At 56.1% G+C, this 25100-nt stretch overlaps 1 long non-coding RNA gene across 1 annotated transcript; it reads left to right on the top strand.

Moving 5' to 3' along the window:
• Positions 1-4104: 4104 nt before the first annotated feature.
• On the top strand, positions 4105-14995 carry LOC135232331 (uncharacterized). Its single transcript, XR_010322888.1, has 3 exons — positions 4105-5088; positions 10693-13163; positions 13611-14995. It is a non-coding gene; the product is annotated as an uncharacterized LOC135232331 (long non-coding RNA).
• The last annotated feature ends 10105 nt before the right edge of the window (positions 14996-25100 follow it).

Genomic DNA, 25100 nt, shown 5'->3' with positions numbered 1-25100 from the left:
CTTTATCCTTCCAGGGCTTTGCTGCTTACAGAGCACTAAGTGTTCAGCTTTGCCTTCACCCTACGGCAGCCCTGCTGGAGCCTGGGCAGCACTGCGCCCCTGCAGGACCATTGGGAAACTGAGGCCCAAGAGGGGAAGGAAGGTGCTCAAGGCTGAGGAGGGAGCTGGGCAGAGCCAGGATGATGGCCATGCCTGTCTCCTCCCTCAAACCCCTCCAGGAGCCCCAGCTGGGCCGCTAACCAGCCGGAGCTGGGGGGTGGGGGGGGAGGCCTGGCTGCCAAACAGCAGCAAACAACTTCTCCAGTCGGCAAGCCTGCCTGCCCACAGTCCTTTCCTCTGCACCGGGCCAAGCCAGCCTGAGAAAGGCCCCGCACCTGCGGCCCGGGGGCTCTGGGACTCGGAGCAAAGCTCTCGCCCATGGCCTGTCACAGCAGACACCGCGTCCACCCTTCCTTCCCAGGTCAGAATGGTCAGGCTGCACTGTGGCTGCCTTGGGCTGAAGCCCCCTTCCCGCCCTGCTCAGCGATGGCCTTTCCTCCCTCTAGCCGTGGGACCTACACACGCACGCACGCAAGCACGCACGCACGCAAGCGCACTCACGCACACACCGTGCCCACTTCCTCAGCCCGGAGGCCAGCAGGTGGTCTGGCTGGGCAGTGGGGCTCAGAGAGGGTGCTGGTCCCTGATGTTTCCCTGTGCTCCCCCATCCCCCCGCCACCATCTTCTTCCTGGCGAGCAGGTGTTTCCGTGCTGAGTGCTCGGGGCGACCTCAGAGCCTGCCCGCTGCAGGGACCAGAGGCACCAAGGCACCGTGGCCCCTCGCCATGCCGCAGCTTCTCTTTCCGCTCGGAAGAGGAAAGCTCCCACCCAGCTTGGCAGGCGCAGCTGTGCCCAGTTCTTCCAGGCCCCCTGGACACTGTGCCTGGTCCTGTGCCGTGCCCGAGAGCCAGTGGACCCCCCAGGCAGGATCTCGGGCAGACTCAGCCTGAGGGGGTGTTTGTTGACAAGGCTGGGCAGACGCTCAGGAGCCACAGGTAGAACAGCCCTTTTTGCCCTGTAGGAAGGAGGTCTTGTCCCAGGATGCTGGCCAACAGCCTGGGACGTGAACGGTCCCCAGGGCTGCTGCACATCACTGAGGAGATGGGGAAGGCTCTCACTGTTTGCACCAGCTTTGTAAGCTTAGGCGTGTCCCCTCACTTTCCTGAGCCTTGGTTTTCTGCTCTGTAAAACGGGCCAAACACATTATGTAGTAAGATGGTTCCAGCCAGGCCACCTTGAGGCTGAGGACCACAGGCCACCTTAGGATGCATCAGCCAAAGCTGGTAATTCACAAAGCAAGGCAGGCACTCCACAGTTTGCTTTTACTACTTACTGGAGCCCCTTCCCTGCAGCACCCCAATCCCTGAGACACTGTGTGCCCCCTCTTCAATACCATCTCCCAGCCTGTGCTCTTCCAGAGTTTGGGGGGGTCACCACCCTGACTCCACACCAGTCTGGCTGCTTGGAAATATGTCTGTCATGATGGGGGCTCTCCTGGGACCCCTAGGTTCCGACCTTGCTCAGAGTCAGATTCCATGAACGTTGACTGAGGGTCCCCTGTGAGCCAGGCCTGCCTGGGGCCCCAGGTGTCAGGCTCAGGTGTCAAGGCAGGGCTGGGCAGACAGGTGGCCCCAATGCAGCTCAGAGGGGCGGGTAGGTGGGCCAGGCAGGAGGGGCCAGAGTAGGTAGGTGGGCCATCTAGAACAGGCCAGGGCAGGTAGGTGGTCCAGCCAGGAGTGGTCAGGCAGGTAGGCTAGGCCAGCCAGGAGAGGTCAGGGCAGGTAGTTGGTCCCAGCCAGGAGGGGCCAGGGCAGTTAGGTGGGCCAGTCAGGAGGGGCCAGGACAGGTAGTTGGCCCCAGCCAGGAGGGGCCAGGGTAGGTAGGTGGGCCAGTCAGAAGAAGCCAGGGAAGGTAGGTGGGCCAGTCAGGAGAGGCAAGGGCAGGTAGGTGGGCCAGTCAGGAGAGGCAAGGGCAGGTAGGTGGGCCAGTCAGGAGAGGCAAGGGCAGGTAGGTGGGCCAGTCAGGAGGGGCCAGGGCAGGTAGGTGGGCCAGTCAGGAGAAGCCAGGGAAGGTAGGTGGGCCAGCCAGGAGAGGCCAGGGCAAGTAGATGACCCAGCCAGGAGGGGTGGGGCTCCAGCAGGAAGCAGGCCTCTCCCCGGCCACTGTGGGTTTTGGGACTTCGTCCTGCAGGAGAGACCATGAAGGAAAGTGGGCCGTCTAGGCAGGCAGGAGGGACAGCGTGGTGGAGACCCAGGCCTGTAGAGAGGCCCCCACCTGCCTACCCAGCTCCGCAGCAGCCCCTGGGTCTTTGGGCCTAAAGCTAAGGGTGGAATCCAATCATCCCTTTGGGTCAAGGCCAGCCTCTGGGGTGTAGGCAACAGGAAAATCCATGGGGGAGGGGCTGGGGGTGCCATGAGAGGAAGGGCAGGGTCAAAGAGCCTCACAAAGGGTTTAAACCTGCAGGAAACATCTCCAGCTCTCACCCACCCCAGGCGCCAGGCCAGCTCAGGACCCCTAGTCCCACCCTAGGCCCCTGGCAGGCGTGACAGTCTGGAGGCCCTCACGTGGGTGGCCAGGCAGTTGGTGCCAAGCTCAATGCCCCCTGAAGTGACCTGGCCCTAGGCTCCGGGTCAGGCCTGGCCTAGTTCCTGGGCCCCACCAGAGCCCAGCATGGGGAAGGGACTTGCCCAAGGTCACCCAGGGTCAGCTGCAGGGTCTGGAGGTCTGACCTTGACCCTGACCCTAGGCTGCCTCTCTGCAACAGCAGCAGCTCCTTCCTCTGACCCTGTGAAGAGCTGGGACATTCTCAGCACCCCAAGGCCTGGCAGTCCCTCGGAGTCCTCTGAATCCCCCCCAAATGCACACCTGGCCCTGTGTGTCTCCTAGTGTGAGCACTACTTGGAGTTGGGTAAATCACATGGCATGATTCCCACAAACAGAAGTCCGGGATGGCCAGGACTCCTTACCCTGAGCTCCTGTGACATGAGGAGGTTTGGGCCATCACACCAGCCTTCGTTCTGTGGGAAGACGGCGGCTCCGCAGAGGGACCTTGAGCCCGGGTGGGTCCCAAAATCTGCCCTGACGGCCTCGTGGAGAGAGAGAGGCAGGCGATGAGCATATTTTACAGCGCCTGCGCTTCAGAAGCTGAGCCTGAGGAAAGAACCCGGGCCACGAAAACCGGCCAGCGGAGGATGCCTGGCCAGTTATTTATGGCCAGGGAGCCCAGACCCATGGAGTACTGAGAAAGCCACGGCGTTTTGGCTAATTGATTAATGTGCAGCGGTTAGCAGTAGCGTCTGTGGAATGTTCTGTCCACACAGGAGGTGCTTATTATGGGATGGAGGTAGACAAGTCATCCTGGCCACACAGCCACCCAAAACTCATCCACCCGAGCATGGGAAAACAGCAGTTTAAGCTCCTGCCACGCTCTGTTCTGGCTCTGTCCTTATGACATCCATGGTGGGGACCCTTTAGAGAGCCCATGTGATGGACGGGGATCAATCCTCATCCTGACCTGCAGCACCCTCGCCCCCCCCGCCCCCGCCCCGCCCGGAGCCCTCAAGGACGGATTCCAGGGCCTGCCTAGGGTCAGCAGCTGTAGTGGGGAATCTCAGCAGGGCAGTCAGGAGCTGGCTGCTTCCCCCGGTCCTTCGGGAGGCACTGAGTGGGCAGGGGTGAGAGGCTGTGGAGGAGGGGGGTCAGTTCTCACTGCTGGGCCACCTCAATCCATCCTGAGGGCAGAGAGGGCCCTCGGGCTCTCCCAGCTGGAGAAATTCAGGGTCCAGGCCTTCCGCAGGGATGGAGTGAGGGGGTTCTCCCCCAGGGAGGGCCAAGGTGGGGAGGGAGCAAAGAGTCAGGTGAGCACCTGAGGGGCTGGGAGCTCCCTCCCTCCACACCCCCCAGACCCCTGTCTTTTATGGGCCGGGCATGTGTCTACACCCTTGATAACTCCTATCCGCCAAGGCTAGCTTTCTGGAGGTTTTGGGGCCTCCCTGGATGTGTGCTGGGCCTGGCGTCCCTGGCCCTTAGGAGAGCTGGCATCCCTGCTCCGTGAGAGACCTGGCCCCCCTACTCGCTGCCTCCCCGACACCCCGGCCCCGCCCTGCCCCAGTGGCACAGAGCTGGCCATGGAAACAACCGCCATTGACCGGCCAGCCTGCCGTTTGGGCCTTAGGCCACCTTCCCCAGGCAGCACGGGTGGTTGCAGGGTAGACTTGGGCTCAGGCACCGGCCCTGTGGGTGGGCCTGGGCAGGGTCAGTGCTGTTGTAGAGGAGGGGAGTCCTAACAGTGGCCAGCGTCCACTATAGCAGCACCAGGCCCTGGCTGAGGCCTTTACTTCTACTTTTTTACTGGTGACTTATCACAACAACCCTGTGAGTTAGGTCCATTTTAAAGATGGGAAGCTGAGTCACGTGGTGAGAAGGACAGAGGCAGGACCGGATCCAGCCTGTCCAATCCCACACTTTCAGCCACACCCTAGCAGCCCCCCAACACACTTGAGTCACCAGAACGGGTTCTGGAATTTATGCACAATTTTGAGCTTCCAGGAATTTTACTGAGGAGAGGGTCTGAGCCTGCATCGGACTCCCCAAAGCCCCTGTGGCCATGCTCAAATGAGGGACCCCAGGGCTGGGTGTCCACGGGCTGGCCCAGCGCCCCCCACTACCACACAGACTTGGGCCTCTTCCTACCTCGGGACGTCCTGGGGTGACAGGAAGCTCCTCCCCTCAGGACTGCCCACAGGCCGGGCTAGCGGCTGGGAGCCACCCTGGGCCCGGGGAGGGGCCTCCAAGTGCCCCCCACCTCACCCCCTGGTGGCCTTCCAGCTAGGGTGGGAACTCAGTGACCAGTGCCGGGCCTTCTCCCCAGAGTAATTTCCATTCTTCCTGCCAAAGATTTAACTTGAGGGAAGACTTTGTGGTGAGGTGGGGACAGAGCAGGCTGGGAGCTGCCTGCCAGCCGCCATGCACCATCGTACACACAGATAGCACAGGCATCTTTCTCACCATTAATCACCTGAGATGACGTCAGACCCAATAATTAGGAGGGTGAGTAGGAGTCATCCTTGCCCTGCCAGAGAGTGGGGAGGGGACAGGCCCAGGCAGGCCTCTGCGGGCTGGGTGGCCGGGAGGCGGGTTCCCGAGTCCCTTCCTGGGGGTGAATCGGCAGGCTCAGGCTCCCCAACACCACAGCCTGGTCATCTCAACCATGCCCTGGGGTCCATGGCCAGGGAGCAGTGACATCCCTAGAGCCCGAGGCTGTGTCCTCCTCTCTTCCCAAGGGGACTGAGTCCCAGGGACCTGTGTGGTGCCCCACTTTGCGACGGGACAAGTCCCCTTCACCCCTCTGGGCCTTGCTCAGTCTCCTCTGCTGAAAATTGGGGCGGTTTGAACTGCCAGGGCTGAGTGACGCGGGGAAGTCCCACGGAAGCCAGGGCTCAGGGGTGGATGGGCTGAGGCCAGCAGGCGAGAGCTCGTTCCTCGAGAGTGACTGAATCAAGTACCAATGAATGAGAAAGAATGAAGCTCTGATACACGCGGCCGGGCTCAACCTCGGACACCTCAGCAAGAGATGCCACACAGAAAGCCCACGTGTTTGTGGCTCCACTATGTGAAACAGCCAGAACAGCCAGTCCCCAGAGGCAGAAAGTGGACCAGTGGTCACCAGGGCCTGCGGGGAGGGATGGGGAGCCACTGTGGAGGGGCACGGGTCTCCTTTGAGATCATGAGAATGTTCTAGAACTGGATAGCTGTGGTGCTCCCGCAACACTGAGAATGTACTGGAAGCCACTGGGTTGTCCGGTTTAAAATGGCTAATTTTGTGTCACGGGAATTTCACCTCGTTTAAAAAAGAAAAAACTGGATGGGTCATCTCAAGGGCTGCTCCACCTGGATGAAGCCCTGGGCCCCCTATCACTTCATTACAGGTGTGGCACTCAGTTCAGGGAGAGGGTGACTTGCCCATGGGTACCGGATGGTGGGCGGGGCTTGAACCCAGACTTCTAACTGCAAAGCAGATGTACAGGGGAGGCACCCTGACTCAGTTTCTCATCCTGAAACAGGCCTGGGGTTAGGGTTAGGGCCAGTTCTGGGCCAAGCAGCTTGTGTTGTCAGGCACCCGAGGGTTTGCACTGTGTCCAGGGAAAGGGAAAGGCTGGACCAGGTGTGATGGGGGCAGGGGAGCAGGCGGGGGGCAGTCCCCCATTTGGGGTTGAGTCTGTGTCCCCTCTGGGTGGGCAGACCCCGCTCACATCCGGGCTTGTGAATGGCTCGGCTCAAGGCCAGCCTGACCCTGTGTGTAAACAGCTCCTGCCCTTCCCATCCTCCCTGGCTCTCGCCTTGGGGCCAGGCTTCCCTGCACCCCACTGTCACACTCTTGTCTGGCATCCAGCTGGAGGCAGGGGCCTGCTCCCTAGCTTTCCTACCTGCACATGGACCCTGCCCCCAGGGGGGCCACCTCAGCGGGCACTGAGGGGCGTGGGCAGACCCCTGTTTCTGTGCTGACCTCTGGGTGTCCGAGGCCCACCTCCCAGAGGCGTGGGGGGTTCCTGTGCCCATGCGCTATACAACTGAGGCCCAGTCCTGGTGCTTATGGTGGCCACCAGGTTCAGCCCTGAGATGTGGGCCCCTGCCCCTCCCCCAGCCGTGGCTCCTGGTCCCTTGTACCTGGGAGGCCAAGCATCTACTCCCCCACCCTGTCTCTGAGATGGAGCACTGTACCCAGCCTTCCAGGCTCCAGCCACTCACCCTTCCTGCCCTCAGAATTACCCTCCCAGCCCCACCTGTGGGAGCTGCCCCTGCCGGGCGTCGGACACCTAGCCTCCCAGTCTCCTTCCTGCCCCCACGTCGTAGACAGGATGGGGGCCTCTAAAGCCTGTGGGAGCCAACCTTTTGTCCCTGGGCACCGTCCCTGGGTTGTGCATGTGGGGGGGTACCCCATTTGCTTTCTGGCCTCACCTGGCTGCGTACCTTCTGCTGTGGGCCTGACCCAGCACATTTTGGAGCCTGGGTGGCAAGCGGTGGGGAGAGTGGAGAGCCAGGGGAGGCTCCCTCCCTGTGATGTCCGCCTCCTGCATGGCCCGGGAGTGAGGGCACCCCACGCAAGGGGCAGGCCAGGGTTCTGGGGTGGCTGCCTTTAGGCAGAGTTGGCTCCCTGGCTTCTCTGTGTGCAGGTGGACAGGCAGAGGGCCCTGGTGTGGGCCATCAGCTCAGGCTTGCCCTGCCCCCTCCACTCTCCAGTTTGTGCCCCCGGGGATGCCCCCAGACTGCTCAGACCTATGACGACCATGGCGCCAGGTCTGGTGCGCAGGGGCCCCATGTTCCTTTCCTAGCTTCACGTCTGCTCTGTCCTCCTCTGATCTCCCCTGACCAGGGCTGTCCCCCCACACCCAGGGGCTCCTGAGCCTATCTGCTCATCATTCCCTCCTTCAGTCAGAGTCCTTAGCAAGCCCTTGCCATGCTCTGTGCCTCAGTTTCCCCATTGTCACAATGCGGGCTTTTCTCTCCTAGCACCGGGGCTCTGGGCAACGTCATTCTCAGACCCAGCCCCTTGCCCTTGTCCATGCCCTTCCTCCCTGCACCGCCTTCACCAGGGAGCCTTCCCAGAGACGCTGGGCACTTAGGACATCCTCTACTTTAATCCTCTGGTCAGCCCTGAAAAGCCCCCCATCGCCCCATTTGCAGATAAGCCAGGACCTCGTGGGCACGGGGCACCTGCTCGCCTCCTCCTGGGTGATGGCTTAGATCCCAGGGCCCTTCCTCACGGGTCTGCTGGGGCACCCAAAAGCCCCTCCAAGAGTGGGAGCTGGGTCTGGGGGCTCCTGGGCCCTGCATGGTGACTTCGGCTGGCCACACAGTCACCCCCTGCTGACTGCAGGCTAGCACAGGCCTGGTGCATTGTGGCACGGGAAGGTCTGCAGGATGGATGGACCAGCCAGTGCTCCTGGGACCCACACAGCCCGTCAGAGAAGAGGCCACTCTCTTCTGCAGCCTTAGCCCATCCCCTCCCTTCCCCCCTCCTCTGCCTGGCGACTGGTACCACCTGTCCCATCTGAAATCAGACCCCTTCTCAGGTGGCATCTCCTGGCCCATTTCACTGCCGAGACCAGTGAGGCGGATGGGGAGGCTGCAGAGCTAGGCGGTGGTGGCTGCCCTTGGAGCTGTGCAGTGCACAACCTGGACCACTGCATTGGGCAGCCATGGTCCCACTCGCATCTCACCCCTCCCACCTGCTGCTTGCGGGGTGTGCGTGACTGGAGGACTCAGAACATCAGTGGTGGGTCTGGACTGGCCCAGGCTCCCGGGGCAGCATTCCTGGGATGCCTGTGTCCCAGTCAGGAGGCCAAGATACTGGCTATGCTAACACTCCAGCCTCAAACACAAAGGCCTCCCCCAGACCCCTCCTCACACGCGTTGTCCTCCCTCTGTGGAGGGGCAGTGTGTGGGGGCCACCAGGAGGGGAGCGAGGCCTGGGTCCCTTTCTCCAGGGCAGGAAGGGGCTGGGAAGCTGGGAGAAGATGAATGGCCATGCAGATGAGAGGCTGATGAGCTGACTGGATGCCCTGGGAGCTGCCTGCCCTCAGCCCTTCCCCTACAACTGGTCGGAGGGGCTGGGCCCGGATCGGGCCTCCCCTCAGCCTTGGCCTTGCCCATGCCCTTCCCTGTGCCTGGCTTCTCCTGCTTCCTACCCTCCACCCCACCTCAGGGCACTTGTCACAGCATTGCCGTCCATTGCCCACGACTTGTCCCTCTGTCTCCTCCACCAAGGTCCAGGCTTCGAGAAGGCAGAGCAGCCTTGGTCAGGGCTGGGCTGAGGCTTAGCGCCAGGGCCCACTGCAGCCGTGGTGTTTGATGGTGAATAAGCAACAGCCCCTTCCACTCCCTGGGCCCGTTGTCCTTCTCCCTCTCCTGGTGCTTCATTTATATCTTCCTTACTAGTGTCTGAATGGGAATACATTCATGAGGTTCAAAGTTCAAGAATGCCCCCAAGAAAAGCTTCTCTGAGGCTCCCATCCCCAGCTCCCAGCTCCCTCCCTGAGGGCGGCCTGGGGCCAGCTTCCTGGGCGCGCTTCCCTACAACGGTGCAACAAAGCTCTCCAGGCTACGGAGCTTGGCGGGGGGTGGGGGGGGGGCGGGGGCGTGGTTCCACATGCCGGGCTTGGAGCCCTAGATCTTCTCAGTCGTGTACTGTAAGAAACGGCCCCATAGCACGCTCAAAAGCCTGCTTGCTCTTTTCTTTGTCTGTGGGATACTCCTGAGTCCCGTGGCGGTACAGTCCGCTGATGGGCATTTCGGCTTTTTCTAACGCGCTCAGGACGGTGCTGCCCTGACCTGCCTGATGTCACGGTTGGTCAGCATGATGCCTTTCTATGGGTGGGACCATGTTTGTGATTTCAAGAGATCCCGGAGAAGTTGTGAGTCTGTCTCCACACAGTCCTGCCAACAACACGAATCAAACACGGCGCCCACCTGCTAGTAAAAATGTTAACCATGGGGATTTTTTTCTTCCAAATTTTATTAGTTTTGTTGTTGTTGCTGAGAATATACACAGCAAAATATACACCAATTCAACTGTTTCTACATGTACAATTTAGTGACATTTATGACATTCTTCAAGTTGTGCAACCATTCTCACCCTCCTTTTCTGAGTTGTTCCTCCCTCATTAACATAAACTCACAGTCACCTAAGGTTCCAGTTTGACCCCACATAGACAGTTCTTAATTGTCAATGTGGTTTTAATTTACATTCCTCTCCGGAGAGGAGTGGAATCTCTTGGTATGTGTTTGTTTTACTTTGATGTGAACTCTGTATGCATCTCTGCTTTTTCTCTTTTCTCCTGCTAGATTGTTCATCTTTTCATTGATTTGTAGAAGCTCTTTATATATGAGAGAAATTAGCCCTTTGCCTGTGCGATATAATTTGCAAAAGTTTTCCCCATTTGCTCTCTGTCTTTTGACTTTGCTTAAGGTGGTTTTTGCCATGTAGAACTTTTATGTAGCTGAGTTTATAAAAACAACTTTTTTGTATTTGGTTTTTGCATTTTGTGCCATGTTTAGAAAGGTCTTCCTCACCTCAGTTAAAAAAAAAAAAGTTTCATCTATGCTCTTTTTCTATCCTTTATGGTTTTCTTTTTTACACTGAAATCTTTGATCCATCTGGAATTTATTTTGGTACGAGTTATGAGATACATTCTACTTTATTTTTTCCAGATGGCTACCTAGCTTCCCAGCACCATTTTTTGAATAATCCATTTTTTCCCCATTGATTCCTTTTTTGTCACATGCTAAATTCCCTTATGTATTTGAGTCTATTTCTGGGCTCTGTTCTGCCTATTCTTGTGCCAATGTCATTTTGTTTTAATTATCGTTCTTTTATAACATGTTTTAATATGGGGTGGGACAAGTCCTCCCTTGTCACTTGGGTAGAGGCTGTGGCAGCCCTCCCCAACATCCATGACTTCCTTCCTCTTTTGCAACCTGATTTTATTTGTGGCAGCAAAGCACTCAACTTTGCATTTCCCAGACTCCAGGGCAGGAAGGTATAGACATGGGACTAGGTTCTGGCCTGTGAGAGGGAGGCGGACATGCGGTATGGGGCTTCTGTGGACTTTTCCCATAAAGGACAGTGTAAGCGCTTTTTCTTTCTTTTTCCAGCTGCCTGGAATGTGGAGGTGATGGCTGGAACTCCAGCAGCCATCTCGAGTTACTGGGAAAATTTGGAGTGGAAACCGCACACAAGTAGGGAAGGAGAGAGAGATAGAAGGAGCCTGAGTCCTGAACACCAGGGAGCCACCACATCACCCCAGTGCTGTCTGCCTCACTTGGAGCTCCTTCTACAGCAGAAAGAGATACACACTCATCTTGCTTAAGCTTCTGTAGTTGGGTCTCTGTTATATGGAGCCAAACCTAATTCTTGCTGAAACATAGCTATTCTTTTCAGAACATTTTTGATTGTTCTTGATTGTTTAGTTTTCTAGATGAATCTTAGAAATAGATTGTTTGATTAAAATAATGTCCCATTAATTTTTAAAGTGGAATTTCATGATATTTATAGATTTATTAAAGATAATTGATACTGTTATAGTATTGAGTCTTTATATAAAAAATACTAGGCCTTTCCGTTTGTCCAAATCTTTTCTGGCCCTCAATAGCATTTGAAAGCTTTCTTAATTTCTGGCATACTTCTCGTAGGGTTACTGTATTTTTACACAAATACTGCGCACCTTCTGTGTTTGTTTGCCACCCACACCATCCCCCCATAAGGTATTTTTGTAAGCGTGCTATGCTAATTTTTTTACAGAAACCTAAGGAAGAAGACTAGCACAGTGGCGCTTGTGAGGGTGTCTCATGGGGAGTGGGGAGAGGCCAGAAGACAAACACAGAAGGTGCGCATTGTTTGCATAAATATTGTAATTTCTAAATATTTTCTATTTTTTGTCATAATCATACATAGGGTCTTTCTTGTATCACCTAACCGGTTGATGTTCGTATGTGTAAAGGGCAGTGAGCTTCCTGTAAGCCTACTCCTCACTTACAGACTATCTCGGTATCCGACATTTCACATTTACAAGAGTAAAAAATCTACTATTCAACTATTTTGGGCATTAACAATGTACGTCTGGGAATAATAAATGCTGAGGTGAGAGGCAAGAGTAACGCTGCCTGTGGTGGTTGAGGCTATGTGGCAACTTGGCTGGGCCATGATTCTTAGTGTTAGGCAGTCATGTAATGATGTCATTTGGCAGGTATGTAATGATGTCATTTGGCAATTATGTAATGACATGTTGTTGTTGTTAGGTGTTGTCGAGTTGATTTCGACTCACAGCGACCCTATGTACAACAGAATGAAATACTGCCCGGTCCTGTGCCATCCTCACCGTTGTCGTTATGCTTGAGCTCATTGTTGCAGCCATTGTGCCAATCCATCTCTTTGATGGTCTTTCTCTTTTTTGATGACCCTCTACTTTACCAAGCATGATGTTATTCTGCAGAGACTGGTCCCTCCTGATAACATGTCCAAATCATGTGAGATGAAGTCTTGCCATCCTTGCTTTCAAGGAGCACTCTGGCTGTACTTCTTCCAAGACAGATTTGTTCATTCTTTTGGCAGTCCACAGTATATTCAATATTCTTTGCCAACACCATAATTCAAAGGCATCAGTTCTTCTTCGGTCCTCCTTATTCATTGTCCATCTTTCACGTGCATGTGAGGTGATTGAAAACACCATGGTTTGGGCCAGGCGCACCTTAGGCCTCAAAGTGACATCTTTGCTTTTTATTATGTTAAAGAGATGTCTTGCAGCAGGTTTGCCCAATGCATTGCATCGTTTAATTTCCTGACTGCTGTTTCCATGGGCATTGATCGTAGACCAAGTAAAATGAAATCCTTGACAGCTTCAGTCTTTTCTCTGTTTATCATGATGTTTCTTATTGGCCCAGTTGTGAGGATTTTTGTTTTCTTTATGTTGAGGTGTAATCCATACTGAAGGCTGTGGTCTTTGATCTTTATCAGTAAGTGCTTCAAGTCCTCTTCACTTTCAGCAAGCAAGGTTGTGTCATCTGAATAATGCAGGTTGTTAATGAGTCTTCCTCCAATCTCGATGCCCCGTTCTTCTTCATATACGCCAGCTTCTCAGATTATTTCCTAGCTTACAGATTGTATAAATATGGTGAAAGAATACACAGTATCCCCTTGTCGTATTAGAATGACTACCTCTTGGTCTAAGTACAGGTTCCTCATGAGCACAATTAAGTGTTCTGGAATTCTCATTTTTTGAAATGTTATACATAATTGGTTATGATTCACACGGTGGAATGCCTCTGCATAATCAATGAAACACACGTAAACATCTTTCTGGTATTCTCTGCTTTCAGCCAGGATTCATCTGACATCAGTGATGATATCCCTCATTCCAAGTCCTCCTCTGAACCCAGCTTGAATTTCTGGCAGTTCCCTGTCAATGTACTGTCAATGATATAGTCATCCTCCATTTTGTGATCTGATGTGGTCATCCTCCGTTTTCACATGAAGCTGGTCTTCACATAACAGCCTGGTCTTCAGAAACAAACCATGTTGACAAGCGAGGAGTGTGAGGAATGGCGGTATTAGTTCTGTCCCCAGCACTGTAAGGCATTCTCTTATTGTTTGAAAACTTTCATTTTTTCAGGTATTTAGTCAAATCATTGGCAAATAATAATTTTATTTCTTCTTCTTCTAATCTAACTTTTATTTCCTTCTCTTGTCTAATCATATTGGCCAGCATCTCTAGAAGCATAACTTTAATTAGTATGCATTTATTGAGTGCCTGCTGGGTACCAGGGACATAACTTTAATAGTTATGCTTCTAGGGTTTTCGAATTAAACAAGATATTAGTTCAGTGTTCATCTAGATCTATTGTATTAAGTTAAGGAAGTATTATCTAGTCAAACATTTTTTTGTAAAAGAAACTTGTTTATGAGGATGTGAGCCCAGAACTAACTCCATTTTGTATTTAAACACAAGGCATTTTTACGTGGTTTTAAAAAATATTGAATTTTTCAGGAATATAATTGTTCATTATTTTCTTCACAGTTTTACCAAAATGTGTTCGCCGTTTCAGAAAAATCGAAGACTCAACAGCTCCATTTGTTGTGTTAGTGATGCCAGCGTAGCACACTGGCTTCCGTCTGGGTTTAACTCTGTCATTCCTAGTGAGTCTTTGTTTTGTTTGCTTTTTTATTATGGTGAATACATAGGTGACGAAACATTCGTCATTTCTACAGTCTTCGCATGTACGTCCCCGTGACATTAATTATGTTCCCCGTGTCATTCAATCATCACCATTAATTATGGTTTTTTAAGATAAATTTTGTTAAGTACCATTTGGGCATCTATGGAGAGATATTTTTGAGTTTTTTTCTTCTGAGCTCTTCAGGGGTGAAGTGTCCTTGTGCAATTCAGCGTACAAACAGTGAACAGACGGTGGACTCAAATCTGGTCATTTAAGAAGATTTTATTAAAGGGACCATTTAGAGAGGTGTGAGCAGAGGTTAGGGGAGAATGTGTGCCCAAGGCCATCACTACCAGTCCCAGGCCAGTGATAGGTCGCCCTGGCTGAGGGAGGTGGCAGCTCACAGGGAGATGGGGTGGAGTCCCTGCCCACTCCCCACAACTTGGCCTGTGCCCCTCACTGGCCGGGCCCTGGAGTTGGAGAACAGGGAGCCGAGATGCAGGCCTGAGTCCCACCTCCCAGGGCCCAGAGAGGGTGGAGAAGAGGGTGGCTTCGTCATTTTACAGGCTGCTGGTGGCGCAGTGGTTAAGCATTTGGCTGCTGACCAAAAGGTTGGCAGTTTAAATCCACCAGCCGCTCCTTGGAAACCCTGTGGGGCAGTTCTACTCCGTTCTATAGGGTCGACTCAGTTTGATTTGGGTTGGGTTCTGTTTGCTAATGATTTCCTAGGGTTTTTGCACTGGTTTTCAAAAGTGAAATTAGTCTGTAGCTTTCATTTTTTGTTTTTCGCATGTCAATTTTTGTAGGGCTTTGGTATTAATGTCACACTCGCTGTCTTTCATAAAAAAAAAGAAAATCGGAAAATTTTCTTTCTTTTTCCTCCCCTCCCCCCACCCCCCAGACTTAAGCTGTTTAAACAGCTCTGAAAAAATCTCTTCTCTGAAAGTTCGCTAGAATTCCGCTCCTGACCGATGCTTTGGTAGATGGTGGGGGTAGCTCTCTTCTCTGGTCACCATATGTTTAGATTTCTGTATTTTCTAGCGTAAGTTTTGGTCAAATTACATTTTTCTAGGAAATGGTCCGTTTTGTCCTGGCTTTTCAAATCCATTCGAACAGACTGAGCAGAGTGGGCTCCAGCAACCCCTCTGACGTCTGGTTATTTCCTGCATTTCCTGTTTGTTTTGTGCATTTATGCTTTTGCCCTTTCCTTAAAATCTCCCTGAACGTGCCATGCTTCTGTAGAGGATGTCAGAGTAAGGCCATTACACCTCAGCGTAGGGTACAAAATTCAGTTACTTAAGAAAAACAACCCACACGTTCTCGAAAGAGCTCCGCGATAACTGGCCCAGCCCCCCTGGTGGTGCAGGTGGGGAAACTGAGGCACAGAGAGGCAGAGACATTGGTCAGAGGAATACCTCCACCACCAGCACAGCACTTATTGAGCACCTACTGGGTACCAGGCACAGGCTGCGGGCAGTCCACCCATTGTTCCTTGGTTTTGTCTTCGCCCTGCTAGTTGGGGCTGGGCACCCAAGTCTGCAAAGGGGAAGGTGGGGCTCAGAGGGGGTGGGACTTGCCCGAGGCCACCCCTCCAGGAAGCAGGGTGGGACCAGCTGCAGCCCCCTGGCCCACTGATCCCCACCATGTGTCCCCAAGACTGACTTCTGTCAGGAGAGCGGTGGGGGTGGGGGTGGACTGGCAGGTCTGTGTGGGTGTGGACTGGGGTGGGGTTAAACATGGGGCTGATCCTGGCAGAGGCAGGGGACCAGTCCTGGGTGCCGATCCAAGGCCTCCTTGCTCTGCAGGTCGGGGGCACCTTAGAGCAGGGCGGCCCAGCCCAGAGGAGGAGGGGACCCAGGGGCCAAGGGCCTGGCCAGGATGCCCTCCTGCCCCACTCTGCTAGTCAAAGATCCTCCTCAATGCCTGGGAGACAAGATAGTGGTGACCCCGGGAGGAGGCTGGGCAGGCTCTAGACCTTGAGCGGCAGGCCAAAGACACCAGGTCAGGGCCCAGCCCTCAGCCTGGGTAAAGGGCCACCCCGACCTGTCCCAGGCCCTTCCGACCCCGGTCTGCCCTCTCTTCCCATCCATCACCAGTCCTCTCCCTCCAAATGGGATGCCCTGCACACGAGCAGCTAAAGCTGGGGGGAGAGGGAGGGGTGAGAGTATGGCACAGAGCCTGGCTCTCAGAGAAGGGCCTGTAGACTCCAGGGGGTGTGGCAGAGTAAAGGACTCGGCCCCCACAGGTGAGCCTGCTGTCAATCAGGAGGCACGGGGAGTTCCCGTGACATGAAGTGCCAGAACTGGAGCTGAGAAGCTGCTCAGGGTCAGAAGTGCCTCAGCCCAGAGGCCCTTGGGCCTGGCCCCTGATGGTGTACCCCCAGGTGGGATCCCCAGACAGCCTGCCTGGGTCGCAGCTCCTTCTGCCATGGTCCCTGGCACGGAGCTGCCCCACCCGCGCTGGGATGCCACGCCGCTGGCCTAATCGGGCAGCATCAGAAGGGCAGGGTGGGGCTGTAAGCCCATCATCCCCTCTGGGTGCCAGCCGCAGGGGCAGGGATCTGGGTCATCCTTGGGGAGGGTCTGGTGGAGAGACACTCCCTCCTCCGGGTCTCCTTCTGCCCAGCTCCCCTCACCTGAGGCACTTCTTGTGGTTGTTTTGGGGGTTGGTGGAGGGGCTGGGGTGCTGGTTTGTGAAGGGCTTGGCCTTGGGGGCAGCTGGTCATGGCGGCACATCTCTCCCCCTCCGTGATGCCGGGTGCTCACGATGACCCCGCCTCCTCTGGCTGGGGTGAGGCTCAGGGAGACCCCGGAGGGCACTGAGTGTGACAAGGGGCCCTTTGCTTTCCCTGGGATGGAGCACTCGTGGGGTGGGGACAGACAGCCTGTCCACTGGGGTATCCTTACAGCCAGCTGGGGCCTGGCCCACGGTAGGGGCTCAGGAAGCCCCCACAGGAGGACCCACAGTCAGGGCTGCTCAGCTCTGGGGGAGGCTCCTGGGGTGGCACCAAGTCCACGCAGCCTTCTTGTCCTCCAGCCATCCCTGCCTCAGCCAGCACACCTCAGCCAGGTGTCCTCAGGTGTGCAGAGAAGAGGGAGGAAGCCAGGCTGTGCGTGGGAGGCCAGGGCAGGGGCAGGGAAAAGGTTTACAGCAATGACAACGTGGGGCCCCTGGGGGGTGGCAGGGCAGGTGGAGCCCAGGATTCGGGCCATCTCCAGCCCAGGTACAGGCTGGGTCATCTGTCCCTCAGTTCCCTCTTCCACTCTGCAGAGCACAGTAAAGGCCTTGGCCTTCCCCCTCAGGCTGCAGGGCTTTCCTGGAGAGTTGCTGCAGGGGTTAAGGGTCAAGGGTCAGGGAAGGTTTGCTCCCTTGGTGCAATGGGCTGAAGGGCGGCCCCCAAAACGACAGGTCCATGTCTTGACCCCTGGGACCTGTGAACATGGCCTGACTCAGAAATAGGGTCTTTGCAAGTGTTATTCATTAGGTTGGTGTGAGGTCACGCCTAATGAGTCTCTACTGTCCTTACAAGATGGGAGAAGACAGTCACACGGAGGGGAGCCTGTGTGACCACGGAGCAGAGACTGGAGGGATCGGCCACAGGCCCAGGACACCTGGAGCCACCAGAAGCTGGAAAAGGCGAAGAAGGGTCTGTTGCCAGAGCCCCCAGAGGGAACGTGGCCCTGCTGACACCCTGAATTCGGACTTCCAGCTCCAGAGCTTGGAGAATAAATGTCTGTGGCTTTAAGCCCCCGCTTGGGGTGCCTTGTTCCAGCAGCTGTGGCACACTCACAGCCCTGCTCCCAGGCTCTGCGCCCACCCTCTGCCACTCCTTGCCCCCTGCTGAACAGGGTGATCCAATCAGGGCTCTTTCGCATTCCCTGGGAACCCCTCCAGCCTCAGGTGCCAAACTCCACGTCAGCACGCAACCCCCAAATGTGTGTCTCCACTGGGGCTTCGTCCCAGAACTCTGTGCAGACAGTGAGTCAGAACCCCTGGTCGTCAACTCCTCTGCCTGAGCCAGCTTTCCTGTGGTTTCCACAAGGGGAGCCCCAGCCTCCTGGGAAACCACTGAAGCATCATCAACCCCTCCTTTGCATTCCAAGCCCGTTGGCGCATCCCCCTCTTCGCCCATTGGCAAACCTCAGAATTAAGCCAGAATCCACCCTCTCTCACCCCTCTGCCTGGGTCATTCCTGGGGCCCCTTTGTGGCCCCCACTTCTGCCCTTGCCCTGCAGTGGGTCCCCTGTGCTGCCAGCCAGAGCCATCCTTTACAAAGAGCAGTGACAGCAAGTCCCTTCTCTGCCCCAAAGCCTCCAGCAGACCCACCTCCAGAGGGCAGACAATCCCCTCTGAGGCCTATGAGACCCTCGGAGCCCCTCCCCAGGTGCATCCCCTCCGCTCACCCACCCTCCAACCCAGCTGGCTGGCTCCTGCCCAGGACTCCACCCTGGCTGTCTCCCAGCCTCCTTCCAGCTGCTGCTCCTCGGCCATGCCCCTTCCTCTGCTGCATTTATGGTGCAAGCCCCACTTGAAAGGGGCAGTGGGGGTTCAGTGGTAGAATCCCCCCCTTGCATGTAGGACACCCACGTTCCATTGCTGGCCAATGCACCTCAGCACAGCCACCACCCGCCTCTCAGCGGAGGCTTGCGTGTAGCTATAATGCTGAACGGGTTTCAGCAGACCTTTCGGACTGAGACCAGGAAGCAAGGCCTGGCAATCTGCTTCTGAAAAACCAGCCAATGAAAACCCTGTAAGTCACCACAGTCCAATCCTGTTGTGCATGGGGTCACAGCGAATGGGGAGTCAACTCGAGGGCAGCTCACAACCACACCCCCCGAAGTGCTGATGTTTTTACCTGTGCTTCGGTGAATGACATCTCTCCACCAAGGCGACTTCCACAAATGGGGAGTTCATCCTTTTTCCACTCACCTCTGTGTCCCCAGCACCCAGACCCATGCCTCTCAATAAACACGTGTGGGAGGAATGAGTGAACCAAGACGAGAGATGAGAGCAGAGGCTGAGCGAGCCCAAGCCAGGCTCGGATGCTGACAGGGCCACCATCAGCTCGGACCGGCCCATGGTAAGGATGGCCCGGCTGGGGGCCAGTGGGCTGAAAGACCCACAAAAAACGGTCCTGGTCTTCTAGAAAATAACCCAGCCTCTGGATTTCATCTAAAGAAACGATCCCACGGGCTGGAGGGAGGCACAGAGGAGCAAACGACTTTGTTAGGTATTAAAGAACAGCAGGTGAGACCACCGGGTGTTAGGGGAGTGACTCAGGGGAGCCATTCTCATCATCATCTTCATTATTTTAATCATAACTCTTACACCCATTGCTTTGGCACAGCAGTCTCTCAAGTCCCAAGTGCGTGGACACTACCCTGTCCTTTAGCCACTGGTGGTGGTGGGGAGCTCTACCTGGGAGGATGCTGAGGCTCGGGGGGCGCAGGGCAGTCTCCCACCCCCACCACGGGCTGCCTCCTCCTTCAGTGAGGAAAACTGTGTGGCTACAATGTTACCTGAAAAGCCGCCACACGCCTGAGTCCACCTGGGCAGCTGTAAGGATGCTGCATGTCCCTAAACCTGTGGATGTCTCCTGGAGGCAGGGAGGGCATTTCCTTTAAGAGGGCTTCACAATCAATGAAATCACGATGCTGAAAGACTTGGCAATTGTTCTAAAGTACAAAGCATGCATGCTTGTCACAATTCCTCACATTGAGGTGTGTAAAGGAACACGGAAGAGCTGCCTGCCCCACCCCCCGCCAGGGCTTCCGGGTCAGCAGCAAGGGCGTTCTTCAGCTGGGCCTTCTTGCTTCCAGACCCAGTGTCCAGTCCTGGCCTGCACTCACGGCCTGGGGGCCGGGGTCTCAGATGGGCACAAGGACTCTTTCCAACTGAGTTATTTTTATGCCAAAAGTGCTTGTGGGAAAGTCAGCTTGTGGGAAGGAAAACAGAAGGAGTGTAATCACAGGCAAGGAAGGGACCGTTTGCTCAATGGAGCCAGCCCCTCCTCCCCACTGTGGACAAGGGGAGGGACACATGGAGGGGGCAGAGGAGACCGGCTAGGGTCTGGGCTGAGGGGCAGGGCTCCCCATTGGGCACAGCCTTTGCTCCTCCTGGGCCCATGGGATGGATCTGGGGTGGGGACTCAGACGTGGGACAAGGACCTCAGCCTCAGCAGAAGGAAGGCAGGTGACCCCGGCCCTCAGCCCTGGCCCTGCACAGGAGCCCAGCTCCCCATTAGAACTAAATATAGCCACCGTAGCGTAGTGGGCCCAGCAGCCGAGCCCATCGCCGGCGGGCACTAAAATAAGCCTGCTCGGACTGGGCTGCAGCTAGGCTCCGTCAGAATAGAGGCCCTCCCGTTCCCAGCCACCCAGCTCAGAGTGACTCTTCAGGCCAGAGCAGCCCTGGCGGAGAAGGTGGGCGGGAGGGTATCTGCCCAGACCGGCCTCGTCTGGCAGGGAACCGGCAACCCCATCTTCACCCCAGGTGGGGAAGTGGATGCCAACCTCAAAGCTGGTGTGGGCCTCCCGCTGGGCTGGCCTGCCCCCTCCCCACCCTGCAGCCTGTGGGAGCCCATTGGCCCCCTTCAGTCCCCTTTGTTGCCCCTTTGCCCCCTCTTCCCCCTTGTCCCACATCCCCCTTGTGCTCCTTCACTCCCCCCCATCCCCTCCCATCCCCCCTCACTCTCTTACTCCCTTCACCCCCCTCCCCACTCCCCTCATCCTCCCTAGAGGCTGTGGCATCAGCTGGGTCTGATAAGAGAGAATCCCCGCTGCCTGTCCTGGGTGTCTGGCTATGTCTCCTCTGCCTTCTCCCTCTCACATGCTCACTCATTCATCCATTCATTCACTCTCTCATTCATTCACTCACTGACTCATTCACTCGCTGACTCATCATTCACTCACTCATTCATTCACTCACTCACTCACTAGATGTTTTCTGTGCCCACACAGAGGAAAGGAAGGGAGGGAGGAAGGGGCAGCAAGGCTTGGGGCTGGCCTAGAGCCCTGACTTGTTCCTCAGGGAGGGTTTCCTCCCAGTTGAGGATGTAAGGGGACAAGCCCGTCCTCTGTCCTCCTGTACGATGTCCTCCACTGCACTGTGGAGGCCTGTGGGGGAGTCCCAGGACACTGAAGCAGGACAGGCTCCTGGGGCCCTTCTGTTCAAACCCCTCATGCACAGAGGGGGAGACTGAGACCAGAGGAAGATGACCGGGCCAGACACAGGGAAGAAGGGGCTTCCTGACATCCGGGGCCCAGGCCATGCTCTGGATCACCCCACCCCACACGTGCCCTGTCAGCTTCTCAGCGTATGGGACCCTGGTGGACTGGGCCTTAGCCTGGATGAGGGGGGCTCCTTCAGGCCACGTCCACTCGGGCCCTGCTCTCTGGGTGCCCAAGCCAGGGGCCTGGTCTGCAGGGAGACCCTGGCTGAGGTCCAGCCAATAGCCCCGGCCCCAAGAGTCACCCCCGACCCCTGCCCTGCTGGGAAAGCCTGTGCCTGTGGCCATCTGTGTCTCCCATGCCCACCTGTGCCCATCTGTGACTGCCTGGGGCTGCCTGTGCCCACTGGGATCTGCTCAGGAACCTCACCTGATGTGTCAGCTCCATCCCTCGTGTGGGAGCCTACAGGGCCCTGAGGAGGGAGGCTGTATAGCTCCACCCCCAGCATCCTGGTCCATCCAGCCCCTCCCACAGCTTCTGCCTCTCCTGCCCGGGCACCAGTCTAGGCTGGAGCGATGGTGTCCCATCTCACCGCAGCTGTGATAAGGACCCTGCTCAAAGCCACTTTGTTCAGCCAACGAAAGGACATTTCTGCAGTGCCCTGGGAGCCAGGCCACAGGCAAGTCCTCACTGGAAAGCCCCGGCCAGCCCCAACCCCAGCTCAGGAAACCCTAGCTAGGCCCTAGCTGCATGGCTGGGTCTGGGGACACCCCTGCAGTCTTCCCAGGCCCCCAGGCCCAGGAGGCAGTGTCTTTCCACACTCTGGCCTGCCCCAATGTGGCTGCACTCTCCACCACTGTCCATTCCCCACTGCAGGGCCTAGAGCCCCCCACCTCCACGCAGGAGGGCCAGCTACCTGCAGAACATGGAGACTGTCCCAAGGAGAGCGGGCTACTCCTGAGCCTGGACCCCGCCCCCCAAGTCCTGCCTCTGGGCCTTTGCCCATACTTTCCCTCTGCCAGGAACACTACTCCCCACACGTCCATCTGAACCTCAAACTCTAGGCCGGGTGCAGCACCCAGGAGGGGCAGCACCTGCATGATTGTCCCGCTCTGGAATGGGGGTCCACGTGGTCATCAGATTTTCCATGGCAATGTGACCAAACACAGGCCAGACCTCAGGGATCCTCCACCCTCTCCTCAGCCCCCCGGCCCCAGGCCCCCTTGCCAGCTGGTCAGGCCAGGCGTCTCCTCCATGGCTCTCATGCCGTGTCTTCCCTCTGATGGGTGTTGGCACTGACCCAGGAGGTGCTGGTCTCCCGCGTGGCCGTGGCTGATGGAGGGGCCTGGCTGGGCTACTCTGGCCCCCCCTTCCCTGTTTGGGCTTCATGGGGCACCCCTGCCTCCTCCGCCTTCCTGGTGCCCTGTCACAATGAGCAGCTCCCTGGGGGCTGTCCCTGCATTCACCCTTCCCCCGGGCTGGCTGGAGCCGGCCTTCCTTCCACCTCACCCGCTTCCCACGGTGGCAGCAGCTGCTCACCACAGGGTCACGGGCCAGCAAAGGAGCAGCCAGGAAGCTACAGTCCCACCGTGCTGGCAAAGCCCCTTCTTCCCCACAGCATTGTGGGGCTGACTAGCCCATTTACAGGAGGGAAGACCAGGGCAGGCCCAGAGGGTCCCACAGCTGTGAGGCTCCTGATGCACCCCCTGGCTTCCTCTTGTGTTCCTCAGACACTGGAGAAGAGGGCCTCTGGGTGAGGTGATATCCCGTCACCCCCCACCATGATTAAAGATTTGGGCTAGACCTGAGGGTTACTTTGGGTAAGTGCCTCAAGTTCACTGTACCTTCCATATGCAAGATGGGGAGATGCGGCAGTGGGTGGAGATGGAATGCCATTTGGGAGGCATGTAAGGTGGAGCAGGGTGCAGAGGAGGGCATTTTGGGGAAGGGCAATAAGGGGAGCAGGATGAGGGCTGGGCCCTGAACCACCCTCCCCAGCTTCCTCATGCTCTTCCCAGCCAAGCATAGTTCCACCCATTCGTCCATCCACCTATCCATTCACTCATCTCTCTAACCATTCCCTTATCGACCTATCCACCCATCCATCCACCCATCATCCATCTCCCCATCCATCATCCATCTAGCCACCCACCCATCCATCCATCATCCATCCATCCATCCATCTATCCATCCATCCATCCATCCATCCATCTACCTATCATCCATTCATCCATCTACCTATCATCCATCCATCTACCTATCATCCATCCATCCATACGTACGTACCTCATCCATCCATCCATCCATCCATCCATCCATCCATCCATCCATCCATCCATCCACCTACCTATCATCCATCCATCCATACATACGTACCTCATCCATCCATCCATCATCCATCCATCATCCATCCATCCACCCACCCACCAGTCACACTATGTATGTCTGCTGAACCCGCCCCAAGAGTCAGGCCTTGTGCAGGGACCATGTGTCACTGGGAACTCACCAGTGACACCCCATGATTACAAGGCACCTACCCCAGCAGGGGGTGCTGAGGGAGTCATGGGAGATGCCTGAGGTCTGATATGAGGCTGAAGGATGTACCAGCCGAGGGGGTGGGTGGGCTTCAGGCAAGGCTGAGAGAACTTTGAGAACTGTCACAGCCCAGGTGTGGCTGGAGCTCCTGCCAGAAGGTCAGGTGAGAGAGTGGGGCTGCAGAGGCCTTGGCTCTGCCAAGTCCATGGGAAGGGGCTGGACCTTGCCCCAGGGCCGTTGGGCACTACGGAAGGGTTTGAGGCAGGGGAGGGATTGAAGGTGGGATTCGCAAAACTGCTTTTGCTGCAGGTAGGGGTTGGATGTTCCTCTGCTATTCATAAGGTTTTATTCATAAAGAAGACTGAAGAAAATTGATACCTTTGAATTATAGTGTTGGCAGAATATCGAACTATACCATGACTGCCAGAAGAATGAACAAATCGTCTTGGAAGAAGTACAGCTAGAAGGCTCCTTAGAAGGATGTATGGCAAGACTTCGGGCATGTAATCAGAAGGGACCAGTCTCGGGAGAAGGACACCATGCTTGGTAAAGTGAGGGCCATTGAAAAAGAGCAAGACCCTCAAGGAGATGGATTCACATCTCCTTGCAACAATGGCTGCAACAATGGGCTCAAACATAACACTGATCATGAGGATGGTGCAGGACCGGGCACCGTTTCTTTCTGTTGTGCTCAGGGTTGCTATGAATCAGAATCAACTCGACGGCACCTAACAACAACAGCAACAGGGGCTGGATGTAGGGGTCTGGGAGGCCATGCCTATGTTACCCCTGCAAAGCCGCAGAGCTGGGCGGCTCCAGAAGCCACAGAGAGGGGGCTGGGCCACCCAAACCCCCCCACTCTAGCCAGGAAGAGGGAGGCCAAGCAGCCCAGCCTGTGCAGTCACAGCCTGCACCTGGGCCCAAACACACTCACTCACACACTCGTGTGTAGCCCCTCACACGCACACTCAGCTGTCTCTCTCGTACTCACATATACTGACAGGCACTCTCTCACACACATACGCTCATGCACACCTTCCACTCTCACACACACACACACTGACAGGCACTCTCTGACACGCACAAATAACCACCTCTCTCACACTCACACTCACACACGCTGTCACACTCTCACAGTGGGGTCTTACACTCAGGGGCTGGGGCCAGGCAGGAAATGTTCAGGCTGTGTTTGTCCTGTGACACAATGGGCTGCCTCCTGGGCTGGAGGGGCTGCCTTGCACCCCAGGCCTGTTCCCAGAACTCCCATCTGAGCCAGGGGGATGCGGTGGCGGGGAGCTCTTTCAGGTGGTGGGGGCCCCGACAAGAAGCGATAAGTCCCTGAGGCTCCTAGGCGGCCCCCCCGCCCAGGGCGGGAGTCCCTGGGAACTCACAGGGTGGGTGGGCAGGTGGAGTCCCTGTCTCTCCATGGACGACCCGTCTCGCCTCCCACGGGGCAGAGAAGTTCTGCTGGGAATCCGCAGCCAAGAGGGACTTCTGGTGCAGAGGATTGCAAGTGTGTGTGTGAGTATGCGTGCTTGTGTGTGTCCACAAGCAGGTGTGCCTGTGTGAGTAGGTGCACGTGTGTGCTCATGTATGTATGTGTACACGTTTGTGCATGTGTGGTGCATGTGCATATGCATGTATACA

This window comes from Loxodonta africana, chromosome 9 (assembly GCF_030014295.1).
Source record: "Loxodonta africana isolate mLoxAfr1 chromosome 9, mLoxAfr1.hap2, whole genome shotgun sequence".
Lineage (NCBI taxonomy): Eukaryota > Metazoa > Chordata > Mammalia > Proboscidea > Elephantidae > Loxodonta > Loxodonta africana.
The sequence above is the reverse complement of the archived record's forward strand: the minus strand, read 5'-3'. Positions and strand labels throughout refer to the sequence as shown.